General features: G+C 42.0%; 1 long non-coding RNA gene across 1 annotated transcript; it reads right to left on the bottom strand.

The window, feature by feature from the left end:
• Window positions 1-1,390: 1,390 nt before the first annotated feature.
• On the bottom strand, window positions 1,391-2,981 carry LOC311035564. The gene is made up of 3 exons (XR_014599743.1): window positions 2,831-2,981; window positions 2,533-2,662; window positions 1,391-2,387 (listed from the first exon to the last, which is right to left on the bottom strand). It is a non-coding gene; the product is annotated as an uncharacterized lncRNA (long non-coding RNA).
• Window positions 2,982-12,256: the final 9,275 nt, after the last annotated feature.

Raw genomic sequence — 12,256 nt, 5'->3', positions numbered from 1 at the left:
TTCAACAATCAACACCACACACTACATTTACCACACATCCATACATTGCTGACACTACTGATTCCATTGATTAACACGCTCCATGCCATTCTTTGTTATATATTTGAGTTAAAAAAATATATATTTATGTTTACTGGGAAGTTGTCATGCACAGTAGAAATGTGGAATAGTTCTACATTTATCTGACTGAACTTAACATACATAAATAATTATATTCAGTTCCACAAGAGAGGTATTGTGTTTAGATGGTATTACTCTAAATTTGTCTCATCTTTACTGTTCTGTACATTTAATTGGGAGTTGCCAGGCAACTGCAAGCCTTAGATTACGGTAGAAGATTTGACAAAAACAGGCTTAACAGCTACGAATGTCTTGTGTATTAAATCTTTTCTTTTAATAACCAAATGCAGCCATATTTGCTCCCTGCAACCAATGCTAGCTAAGCCATTTGCATGCCATGTTTATTTGCGTATCTGCTGTACAATGACCAGATTGTGTCAGGTCTTGTGATTTGTTTAATATTTGAATGATACAGTCATCTTAGCTCTGAAGGCAAGTCAGTAAACTGACTACTTCCCCTGGTAAAACAGTTATTGTGGAGCAGGCTTTTTGAAAGATTATCTCAGATCTACATGAACCTACTGTATAATGTTTTCATAACTGTAATGGATTTTTAGAATCACGACTCTTGCTATAGCAATAAAGAGAAAATCCTATATATCTTATATATATATATATATATATATATATATATATATATATATATATATATATATATATATATATATATATATATATTCAATTTTAAACCAGCCTCTATGACTAAGCAGCAGTGTTGGGAAGTAACTAAAGTAATATGTAACTTAAAGTAATATTATTACCTTTTCCCAGTAACTAGTAACGTAACTAATTACTTTCACGTTTTGAGTAATAATATTACCTTTACTTTTTTTCAAAAAGTAACTTATTACTTTTTTTCACGAGCCTCGGTGGTACTCTGGGTTTGAGTGTGTTTATTTGATCCTGTGTTGTTTTTGGTCCATTGATATAATGATAGACTGGTTGGGATCGAGTTGCTATGCAGGCTGCTTGCTGATCCGGTCTAGAGCGGATACGGAAACGTTGCGCACTTGTCTGTGTGAATTATTATCAGCTGCGGAAGGGCGGGCCGCCCTTAAACCGGAACAAACAGTGTTGCCATGTCTGCTTATTATAAGCGACTTGTTAACCGATGAAGATGCGCCGTAAGCTTGTAGGTCGGCTATTTTCAATATATATATATACTATAGGTCACTGACTGTTTGACGTCTGTTTTCTGTCTGACGCAGATTGTGTCTCATGATGAGTCATTATCTGTTTGAGCCCAGGTGTTTGAATTTGAATATTTTATTAGGCAAAAAATACATTAAATACATTTAAAATACTTGTTTCCATTGAGGTCCTTAGTATTCAATTCATAGTCGTCAAATGGTTTTCATTTAGTCTGTAAGTTATGAATTCATACACTGTAAAAGTCTTAGTGTTAATATAATTCAAATGAGTGTACAATGAGGATTTTACAATGTAGGCTGCAGAAAAGAGAAAAAAAACAACTGCTAATGTTGAAAATGCAAAGTCAGACTTTTGGGGAGAAAGGATGCAAATTACTGGGGGCGAGAAAAAAAAAGTAACTAAAGTAATAAGTAACTAGGTACTTTTGGCAGGGAGTAATAAGTAAAGTAACTACATTACTTTTTAAACAAGTAATATGTAATAAGTAACATATTACTATGTTTTAGTAACTATCCCAACACTGCTAAGCAGTATAGTTAATATTATATTATTAATTGATTGATCTCAAAGTTTTGTTAAATAAATTAATCAAATGTGCTCTGTTTTAAGGCATTGCTTGAGTTAGCCTACAAGGCAAACCATAAACAATAGGAGAACAAATATTTCCAGCTCTTTTAAGTACATTTTAAGCCCATGGGGTTTCTCTATAGAACAGAACGATTAAGACTCAAGAAACATATTTAATGAAGCATGGATGTTATTAATCTCCCCCATAATGTACATATACATTGTAGTTTAAAAATAATAATAATAATGAAAATAATAAAGGACAAAAAATGTGCTGCTAATTCACACAGAACTCACATTTGTGGCATTTAGCCTACCTATTACACAACATTATTAGCTAAAAAGTCCTCATTCTAAACAAACATTTCTTCAGTATATGAGATATGGGGAAGACAGAAAAGCTTAAAAACAATTCTATGTCAGTTTTTCTTTTCATCCTGCAGGCAGATTGCTGCTATAAGCTATGCTTATGCAGAGCCTTCATGATCTGCTGGACCCAAGGGAGAGTAGGATCCATGCAGAGGTTCCTGTTCTTCTTTGTGACCACACTGTGCAAGAAACAAGAAAATGTTGATGGTGCTATAATGGTGGCACTTTGTGACTTAGTAAAAAAAAAGAAAAGTGTATATATATATATATATACACACACACATATACATACACACATAATTATATATATACTACAACACTTACATGACTCCTGCTTTTGGGCACCTATCATCAGTCCTGTGATAAGACTTCAGATGTTCAATGAAGCGATTGATGTCAAGTGGCTTTGTGTGGAATTTGAAACAGCACACCTTAGGGGCAGGGCCAATTCCATCTGTGTACAAATGTATTTTTTAACATAAAAATGGCTTTTCATGATATGTAATTAAAAACAGAAATGATACAGTACTATCAGTGTTATGACTTGTTGCACTCTTTAGTTGAGAAAATAAAACAATACGTTTTTCATAGGCCAGTGACACTAAAAACACTACAAACTTACCGTCAGCTGTCACAGAGCAGTACAGAGCAGCTCCTATCAGGATGCAAAGCAGGACAAGGTGACGGGTTCCCATGGTCACAACTTCTGCAGAGAATGATGGATGGATAGTCCTTTCTGATATTTATCAAGAGCAAAGTGACATCTGCGTTGCCAATTCACAGAGTGTAACTTGAATCACAGAGATAATACATTATATGCAGACATTAGACACACCTCCAGGTTCATTTCCAACCACTTACAAACAGGTTTTTAGAAACAAAATACTTCTTGTGCCAGCCTTTCACAATGAACTGCCTCCTTTACACTGACACATGACAATTTACTTTAACCCTATTGTACATGTACATTTACACAAGCTCATATTATGCAAACTCTCCTGTTGCAGAACAAAAGGGCAGAATCTACAGGGTGTGACTGATTAAATCAAAATGCAGAAACAGCCTCTTATCACAAATCGGTCACAGCCTCACCTGCAAATTCCCACACTGTTAATTAATCAACAATAAGTGATAATATTAGTTTAGATTTCCTAATCCATGTTTAATAGATACTTTTAGTCCTGGATATACCATAACACTCAAACGATTTCTCCACTGTGCGGAAAACTCTGGTGACGCAAGTTTACGGTCAAATAATTACATGCAAAAACAAAAACAGAATTTAAAGAAGAAAATAGCCTATATTTATTATCAGGAGAGTAGTACGTTTAGAAAACATATAAGCTACACAATTTAGACCCAGTCATAGCTTGAGGAACCGAATATATATGGTGCCACTTCTCTGTTGAACTCAATGGACGCTGTCGCCATGTTATTTTCTGTCGCCCTATTAATTTGAATGGTGTCCACGTTCCCAATAGTTAAAATATGGATGATAATGATTAATAGCTAAGAATGTTGACTGACTAGCCCGTTAAAAAGTCTGTCAACGGGAACCTATCAAGTTCACACTTTTGGGCATGAAATGCATGATGTCCCAATTCTAAAACCAGCTAGACTTCACACCCACATATGTCTCAGAAACGCTGAGGAAACACTCCTGCTGCAGTGTGTTATTAAAAGTGTTATATACTTATTTACTCATCATACTATGAAGACTTGGGTTTATAATACTTGATAATAATGATATTAACTAGAAAAAGTGCTCCTCGGAGCACAGGTCTCCGCCAGGTCAGGTACTGTAGGTTATTGTGGGCCAGCAATGTTTGGAATTCAGTCATGACTAATAGACATAATGTGTACCGATTTGCGTGGCATTTGACACCGTAAATCACTCTATATTGATTGAAAAGCTAAAAGCAATCTGCTTTGATAGCACATCAGTGAACTGGATGTATTCTATCTGGAGGAGAGAGAACAGGTGGTGGAGATCTCTCCACCACCCTGCCCCCCCCCCCCCCCCCCCCCCTCCTCCTCCCGGTGAGCTGTGGCGTTCCGCAAGGAAGCATACTAGGGCCTTTACTGTTCCTAATATATGTAAACGACATGACATCAGCTTGTGACTGCAATTTGTTCCTGTTCACGGATGGCTCGGCTCTCCTGGTCTCTGACAATTGCAGGTCGAAAAAACCCTTAGCTCTGAACTCGGTAAAATCTGCACCTGGCTCTCTGATAATAAACCAAAATAAACAAAATAAACCTCTGCAAGGCCGAAGTAATACAAAAAAGTCAACCAAAGAACAAGATTTGTATACAGGATCGCCTCACTGGGCAGTAGGAATACATAGAGGACTAGCCGGAGCACTCATCCAATGTCACTATGACTATGCATGCACCTCATGATACCATAGCACCACAAAGCCCTTAAAAACAAGGCTCCAGACATCCCAAAACAAACTGGTCAGGCTACTCCTTGGCCTCACACCTACAACTCATCTAACCCCTGCTCATTTTGCTAGGGTAGGATCATGGCTCAGGGTAGAGGACAGAGTACAGCAACTTGCAATGGGCCTGGTCTACAAGATACTCTACACCTCAAACACAAAGACACCCATGTAGGCTACCTGTCAAGCTACTTAAAACATTTTAAAGACGTCCTCAAACACCAGAAGGAGCTCCACAAATCACGTTCAACACAGATTTGGCTCAAACAAGGGGTTAAATTAATTCTATTACTATGCCACCAAAATGTGGAATTCCCTAGGGAGTGCACATACAAAGTTTTACACAGATCGATGCAGTTATAGGTAATACACAAATCAGCCTGTTATAGCGCCACTATGAGGCTGATTTGAAAAAAAAAACAAGTTGTGTTTCTTCCTCGGCCTAGTGGGAATGTGCGTGCAAAACTTCAGGGAACTTGCACACTGTGTTCATGATTTTAGGCATGTTGTTCAAAAAAAAAAATCTGAAAGACCAGTATTGTTTAATGACTATAGAGATATTGTGTACCGATTTGCGTGACGTTTGGACAAAATCTGTAGGAGTACTGTCAAAAAATGTGTTTTGCAAAAAGTGGCGCTGGTGGCGCTATAACAGGCCCATGTGAAAAATTGGGGGCAGAGGTTCTGGATTGGCATCCAGGGAGTGTGTGTGCACAGACGGACGGACACACGGACACACGGACGGACAGGGTCTCTCGCAGCTTTACACAGCTATACAAAGTTCCATATTAGCCCAAAATGCATTCCATATAATAAAGTCAATCCCACTCTTAAGATGTCTCATTAAAAATTACACAATAGAAAAGTACAGGTTATGTATGTGAACATTACACTACTGTGTAGCAGCTTTAATAGTAGTAGTAGTAGTAGTAGTAGTAGTATTGTGGTTATGGAGCTTATAGGCCGGCATCATGTACAGCAGCACATACTGTAAACCTACTGAAACACAATATTATCTCAAGCTCAGCTGTGTTAGTCTATTTTCAAATTCGAAATGCCAACATAAAACACGGACCTATATGGTTCAATTCCAACTAAGACTAGTTTACTTTGAGCTGTTTGAAGTTTAGTTTTTATCCTCTTGGGGGTGTTACTGTATGTCGTTCAAGCACAGACAAAGGGGATGAATTTCAAAAAAAGGAGAAAAAGGCCTTACAGGCGAGAAATAAAATGTTCTGGTTCACCTTGGAAATAGCTTGGATGGATGGATGCAATGAAGACCAAAGTAACAGTTCTTGTCAGCTTACATTAAATAAAGACAAGTGGACTACACCTGACTTTCCTCAGAGCCTTAAAGGGATATGTAAAAGAGTTCCTTTGGATGAGGGCTAGGTAGACAGAATGACAAACCAACTGTTGTGATAATCCGGGTTTATTTTCTAAAGTGCACAAAAACAAAATGGTGTTCAAAAAATAGTTTAAAAAAAAGTAATTAAAAAAAAACAAAACAATAAACCTACATTGCTTCACACAAACAACATGTCCAGAGACTAACTGACTCTGTCAGACTGAGATACCGGGCAGAGCTTTAGCAGCCGCATTGTGCCCGTGACTTTCCTCCTCAGGCCTGAGACTAGACTGACTCATATCCTCTACCTGAATGGCTCTCCTTAGTGGCCTCAACCATGTCCTACAAAACAGGCAACCTCAACACATTCCCCAAAATTACAAGTGAACTCAAACAAAGAAAACATTTTCCAAACTTTACAGAAATGATTCAAAACAATCAAAAGGTAAGTATTAATCCTGTTTAACCACACACCTCTTTTCCATCATAATATACCTTATACAGAAAAATCCCACACTCCCCTGTCAAATGGTATGTCCCAATTCCCCTACCCTCCATATAAGGAGCACTGTGGTCATGTGTTACTCTTTCCAGATCCTCAGACCAGGAAGTGGTCTTGGCAAGTATGTGTGTTTGTTTGGGGTGGTGAGGAGCTTTAAACTGTTGATACACAATAAAGTGGTTATGTTTTAAACACACAATTGTCTCTGTGTTGTTTATATAAATGAAATGAATATGAAATGAGTAGTATGATAAATGCATATGTTAAACAGAAAATAATGAAAATAATGGAACATGTGAGGCTATAAAGGTAAAGTGGGAAAGGCAGTGTCTGTCTTTACCACACATCCCCCCCTTTAAGACCTGTCCCCTACATCCCTTTCCGGGACAGGAAATCAGCCACCACATTGTCCTTTCCAGCACGGTACTTCACAGTGAACCTATAGGGCTGCAAAGAAAGGTACCACCGTGCTATTCGGCCATTTGTGTCCCTCATCCTATGGATCCATTGGAGGGCACGATGATCAGTCTCTAAAAGAAAGTCTTTTCCCAAGATGTAATACCTGAGAGTGTCAAGAGCCCATTTGATAGCAAGACCTTCTTTTTCGATAGTGGAATAACGTGTCTCTCTTGGGTAGAGCTTGCGGCTCACATACAGCACAGGTCTCTGGTCTCCTGCTCTCCCCTGCAGTAACACTGCCCCAAGACCAATCTCAGACGCATCGGTCTGCACTGTAAAGGGCAATGAAAAGTCAGGGCTCTGCAAGACAGGATCTTCACACAGACACTGTTTGAGGTCCTGGAAGGCTGCATCACACTCTGGTGTCCACTTGACTTTTGCAGGACAGGACTTCCGAGTCAGGGCTGTAAGTGGTGCTGCTCTATCTGAAAAATTGGCTATAAATCTTCTATACCATCCTGCTAGGCCGAGAAATGACCTGACCTGACGCTTGGTCGTAGGTGGTGGGCAGGATTGGACAGCTTCAATTTTGTCAATCTGAGGGCGAATTTGGCCTCTCCCTATTACATACCCCAAGTACTTGACCTCTGACTTAACTAACTGGCATTTCTTAGCATTGACCACCAGCCCAGCCTGCTGAATACGCTGGAAGATGTCAGAGAGATGCTGGAGATGTTCTTCCCATGTGGAGCTGTAGATGATGACATCATCGATGTAGGCTGCTGAGTAGGCTTCAGCCCCTCTCAGAACATTGTCCATGAGCCTTTGGAATGTCGCTGCTGCTCCGTGTAGGCCGAAGGGCATCACTGTGAAACGATACAGACCAGAGGGCACTCGGAAGGCTGTAATGTCTTTAGCTCTCTCAGTGAGGGGAACCTGCCAATATCCCTTACACAAATCAAGAGTAGTCAAATACTTTGCATTCCCCAAACGCTCTATCATTTCATCTACACGAGGCATAGGATAGGCGTCAAAGGCAGAAACACTGTTCACTTTGATAAAATTGATACAAAACCTCAAGTCTGGACTGTCTTTCTTTGGCACCAGCACCACTGGACTACACCACTGGCTGTTGCAAGGCTCAATGATGCCCATGTCCAGCATCATGTCCACCTCCTTTTTGAGTGCTGAGACTAAGGTGGCTGGAATGCGGTAGCTGGACTGGCGAATTGGTGCTGTCTCCGGAGTCAACACATGTATATCATGAGCAACCAGGTCTGTGCGTCCTGGTCGCTCACTAAACAGCCCATCAGGAAAACAGTCTTTTAGTTCATTTTGCTTGGAAGGAACAAGGTGACTTACATCAGGGAGTGAAAAGGATTCAGAGGATGCAGGGAAGTATTGCTCCTCCAACTCTTCCTCATCAGTGACAACTCGGGCCAGGAGCTGTTGAGACAGAGGGATTCTGTCCTTCCATTCCCTCAAGAGATTTAAATGAAAAGTCTGATGTTTCTTCCGGCGCTCTGGCAGGTAAAGTTCATAGGTCACCGGTCCCACTTTGCGAGTGACCTCAAATGGACCCTGCCACTTGGCCAGGAGGCTGCTCTCAGAGCTGGGCAACAGCAACAACACCTTCTGTCCCGGTTGGAAAGTGCGTTGTTTACTGCTCTGGTCATAACCCTTCTTCTGCCTCGCCTGTGCCTTGTCAATATTTGCATGTGCCAATTCAGTTAGCTGCTCCAGTTTGTCTCTCCTTTTAAGCACATAGGACATCACTCCAACCTGCTTGGCTGGCTGCTCTCCTTCCCAGGCCTCTTTCAGAATGTCCAAAGGCCCTCTGACATGACGTCCATATAAGAGGTCAAAAGGGGAAAAACCTGTTGTTGCCTGGGGGACCTCTCTGTAGGCAAAGAGCAGGAACGGAAGCCACTGGTCCCAGTCGGCACCCGTACTGGACACAAACTTGCGAAGCATTGCTTTAAGGGTTTTGTTGAACCGTTCGACCATGCCATCGGTCTGCGGATGATAGGGGGTGGTTCGTATTCCCTTAATACCTAAGAGACGATAAACCTCTTTCAAAAACTTAGACGTAAAATTGGTTCCCTGGTCTGTAATTATCTCCCGGGGGACCCCCACCCTTGAGAATAGCTGTATTAAACAGTTAACGACCTGGCGGCTCTTAACTTGTCTAAGGGGAAAAGCTTCCATGTACTTAGTAGCATAGTCACCAATAACAAGGATGAATCGGTTGCCTGATGAACTACGCTCTAAGGGGCCAACAACATCCATAGCGATGCGTGAAAAGGGCTCATCTATCACTGGCATAGGAATTAAAGGGGCCCTGTCACCTTTCTTTCCTGGGGCGGTTTGCTGACATTCTGCACAGGTCTTACAGTACTCTAATACTTCCAGGTACATTTGGGGCCAGTAAAAGCGTGCAGCTATGCGGGCATAGGTTTTTGTCTGACCCAAATGTCCTGACCAGGGTATTGAGTGTCCTAGGTGTAAAACTGTGGGCCTCAAACCTGTTGGTACCACCAATTGGTCCCCTGTACTGGTGCGCCTGTACAAAATATGTCCCTTGACCACAAACATTTCCTTGTCAAGAACGGAAACCTTTGTAGTCTCATCTACAAGCTTCTCAAACAGTTTCTTGAGTGTCTCATCCTGTCTCTGCAATACACTGACGTTACTGGGCAAAATGTCAAAGTCTATGTCTGGCATTGTTGGCTCGGGCTCTACTAATTTAGTTCCCCAAACCTTCTCCTGACGCTTCTGACTGCGGGTTTTCTTCCCCTTGTTCTGCTTGGCCATCTCCCCAGCAAAAGCTAGCTCCTCCCACCCCTGATCTAAATCCGAGCGTTGGGATCTAGTAACCACCAGGGCTTCCCTGTGGCTGTCTGAAACACAGTGTGGGGCACCAAAACTGTTAGAACCCTGGAACTGACTTAATAACTCATAGAGTATTGGCAAATCTCTTCCCAATACTACGGGATAGGGCAAATGTGCTACCACCCCTACTCTGAGGATGTACTCCTGTCCCTCTATCTGAATAGATATATCAGCTGTTGGAAAAGGCTTGCAGTCCCCATGGACACAGGTTACATTAACCTGCCTTGCCTGTACCAACATCTGATTGGGCAAATGGTCTTCTCTAATGAGAGTCTGGTCACTTCCTGAATCTAACAGAGCTTTGCAATAATGACCTGCTATACACACTTTAATCACACTTAGTATTGGCTGTTCTGGAGAAGGTGCATACACAGAACTCAAGTGAGATTTCTTAACAGCAATAACTGGGCATTCTACCTTAATGTGTCCTGGCTGACCACAGTTGTAACACACAGGGGGATCCTTCCTATCTGGTTTCCTATTAGGGGGATCCTGCTGTCTCGCATCTTGAGATCTATTAAAGTTCCTAGACCCACTACCAGAACCACCCCCGGGATTACCATGGTAGGAGAGAGGTGTAGTGGTTGACCTTCCCATCGGGTAGCCTTTGGAGGACCTCCGGGCTGCAAGGAAGGTCTCTGCCAGCTCAGCTGCTGCTCGTGACGTAGCCGGATCGTGTTCTTTGATCCACGTTCGCAGCTCTGGATTGAGGATGCGAAAGAACTGCTCCATGACAATGGCGTCCCCAACCTCCTCCTTGGATTTCTGTCTGGGGTTCATCCATTTGTCATAAAGCTCCTTCAGCCGTGTCTGAAGTTCTTTGGGAGTCTCATCAGCCTCCACTCTACTGGAACGGAATCGATCACGGTACGTCTCTGGATTAATTTCAAATTTTTGCAAAATGGCTGCTTTCACCTGGTCAAACTGCATCGCAGAATCAATGTCCATGGCTAGATAAGCTGCTCTTGCTTTGCCGGTAAGGAGGGGAACAAGATGAAGAGCCCAGTTTTCCTGGGGCCACCGACAAGCCAACGCGATGCGTTCGAAAGTGGCAAGATAGTGTTCGATGTCTTCATCCTCCCTGTAGGGCTGCATTTTCGGCCCTTTCCAATTAATCGGTGGTGGTGCTGCAGATGCGTGGCTTGATGAAGGAGACTCCGCCCCCTGCTCATGAAGAACCCCAAGAGAACCAGCCCTTCTGGCCGACTGCAATTCCCCGAGGTCAACAGGAGGGGGCGCTGTAGTGCCATCCGGTGTTGGTGCTCCCAGCGACCTTCGCTCCAATCGGTCCAGTTGTATTTCATTCTGCACCTGGCCAAACTGCTGCTGAAGGTTTCGCATCCGGAGCTCCTGGGTCTGATTATCCTGCTCCCTCTTTGCATCTCTCAGCTGTTGATTCAGGAGGAAGGCTTTGAAGGTGTGGCTCAGACTCTCCACCGTCTCTGGTGGTCCCTCACCCCTGGCTCCTTCCTCCTCATTCAGGATCGGTTCCTCTTCAACATCCTCTACAAAAGATGTCTGGTTGCCGCCCTCTTTGCGTATCCCGGATCTGGTAGTTGCTTTGGTTGTCATGGTGGCTCTGTCACCCTTGATTGCCACTCATCCCACCACTGCCACCATATGTAAAAGAGTTCCTTTGGATGAGGGCTAGGTAGACAGAATGACAAACCAACTGTTGTGATAATCCGGGTTTATTTTCTAAAGTGCACAAAAACAAAATGGTGTTCAAAAAATAGTTTAAAAAAAAGTAATTAAAAAAAAACAAAACAATAAACCTACATTGCTTCACACAAACAACATGTCCAGAGACTAACTGACTCTGTCAGACTGAGATACCGGGCAGAGCTTTAGCAGCCGCATTGTGCCCGTGACTTTCCTCCTCAGGCCTGAGACTAGACTGACTCATATCCTCTACCTGAATGGCTCTCCTTAGTGGCCTCAACCATGTCCTACAAAACAGGCAACCTCAACACATTCCCCAAAATTACAAGTGAACTCAAACAAAGAAAACATTTTCCAAACTTTACAGAAATGATTCAAAACAATCAAAAGGTAAGTATTAATCCTGTTTAACCACACACCTCTTTTCCATCATAATATACCTTATACAGAAAAATCCCACACTCCCCTGTCAAATGGTATGTCCCAATTCCCCTACCCTCCATATAAGGAGCACTGTGGTCATGTGTTACTCTTTCCAGATCCTCAGACCAGGAAGTGGTCTTGGCAAGTATGTGTGTTTGTTTGGGGTGGTGAGGAGCTTTAAACTGTTGATACACAATAAAGTGGTTATGTTTTAAACACACAATTGTCTCTGTGTTGTTTATATAAATGAAATGAATATGAAATGAGTAGTATGATAAATGCATATGTTAAACAGAAAATAATGAAAATAATGGAACATGTGAGGCTATAAAGGTAAAGTGGGAAAGGCAGTGTCTGTCTTTACCACAGGATAGTTCA

The sequence above is a fragment of the Gymnoscopelus microlampas genome (assembly GCF_963454915.1).
Source record: "Gymnoscopelus microlampas genome assembly, chromosome: 19".
NCBI classification, from domain to species: domain Eukaryota; kingdom Metazoa; phylum Chordata; class Actinopteri; order Myctophiformes; family Myctophidae; genus Gymnoscopelus; species Gymnoscopelus microlampas.
This window is presented reverse-complemented; position numbering and strand designations above follow the sequence as displayed.